At 39.8% G+C, this 1,596-nt stretch overlaps 1 long non-coding RNA gene across 1 annotated transcript in view; it reads right to left on the bottom strand.

The window, feature by feature from the left end:
• Positions 1–1,596, bottom strand: part of LOC101863873 — a 20,796-nt gene that overhangs the window by 16,543 nt on the left and 2,657 nt on the right. Inside the window, exon 2 of the long non-coding RNA XR_221259.3 lies at positions 1,281–1,482. This is a non-coding gene — a long non-coding RNA (uncharacterized LOC101863873). The remainder of the gene's footprint in view (positions 1–1,280; positions 1,483–1,596) is intronic.

The following is a 1,596-nucleotide window of genomic DNA, read 5'->3' as shown; positions in this document are numbered from 1 at the left end:
AGAGAGAGAGAGAGAGAGAGAGAGAGAGAAAGAGAGAAAGAGAGCGATAGGGGAAGGATTAATTGATTAATAGTTGGGAGAGGAAAAGGCACAAAGAAAGAAAAGGCATTGCGTGGGATTAGCTTAACCACTTGCACTTTGAGTCAACGTTTGATCAGAATGCAACCTGTGAAGTCCTTTTGTACTTCATTTTTAGGATCATTTGATGTTCCGCTTTGGAGATATACAGGGACTATTTTTTACGTAACTTGGAAACAGAGGCACACAACCCATGCACAAATACGAAGTTATCTAAAGGTTAATATATTTATGTATCTTTCTGAAGAAAAAAAGATTAGTAGACAATTTTTGCGAAATATTACCGTTTCTCAATAAATACTAAACAGAAAAAAAAATGATTAAACACAGCAATCTCAGTGCTGTCGTTAGATTGTGTGTGGGTTTTTTTTACATTCGAAAACTACAAACTGTAGATCTATGTTCGTTAATTTCAAATTGAGTGAGTTGATTTATATTTTGCTCGTGCTACTTTTGAAAGAGAGGGTAATCCAAAAGTTGTGAATCATCTTTCCTCCTCAGAGGCACTATCTGCACAAAGTTAGAGAGGCACCTTGCATTCTTTTCCCCTTATCGACTTGTTCACAGATGTGGATACCCAGAAACAACACGCTGAAAACCGCTCTGCGTTGTTATGGCACAGGCCCTTTAGCGATATCAACATACAGATAAACGAACCACCTAAGAACTAGAAATGCAAATCCAAGGCCACGGCAAAACTCTTCTTGAATCACACAACTAGTTAAAAGGTAGTAGAGAAAATGCGTGGGACACTGACATGACATAACGAAGTACGCACGGAAGTAACTTCTTGCTAGTGCGACCTAAGTTTGAAATTAGTAAAAAGGGTATTTTTTGTTATGTTAGGCCTACAAAACAAGGCACAGGCAGCTGACGAGTTGCACGTTTGCCATACTGGGAGAAAATCAAGCAAAGAATATAAAGCAAAGAAAGTGAATGCTCTTTATCTTTCAAGCTGCAAAAGTAAGGGCAGGTCGTGCCGAAGAAGAAGTTATCTAAATTTTTTTTCTGAAGGTTTTCACTTTATACTTCAAGCGACATTAAGGGATACTTCATTGTCAAGTATCCTTTCCTTTGAGAGAGGGGGGGGGGCTTGGTGAAAGGAGTGTGTGTGTGGGAGGGGGGGTGGAGGAGGGACGACAAAAGGTTCTTGGAAAACAAGAATACTTATCGAGTGAGTCAGGCTTTGAAGCTGTGTTTACCTGTTAACCAATTAGATGCTCCTGGTGTCCTTAAGTATCCTCAAATCCATGGGTGAAACTTCGGAGGAGTTAATAGTCTTGATCTTACACAGTTGCTCTAGTAAAACAAAGGGTTTCCTTCCTCCCAAGAAGTCCTCAAAATGAATTTCCTCATACTCCTTCCCTTGTTCCTAGTTGTCAGAATCTTTCAACAAACGATGCACTGTGAAGGGAAAGAACGAAACAGTATTAAATATTGATCCCACTAATGTGATTAATTAGGTCACCTGTTCAAGCTAATCACTTGTGCAAAAGACCGCTTCCCATCAGCCCCCCC

This window comes from Aplysia californica, unplaced genomic scaffold (assembly GCF_000002075.1).
Source record: "Aplysia californica isolate F4 #8 unplaced genomic scaffold, AplCal3.0 scaffold01595, whole genome shotgun sequence".
Lineage (NCBI taxonomy): Eukaryota > Metazoa > Mollusca > Gastropoda > Aplysiida > Aplysiidae > Aplysia > Aplysia californica.
This window is presented reverse-complemented; position numbering and strand designations above follow the sequence as displayed.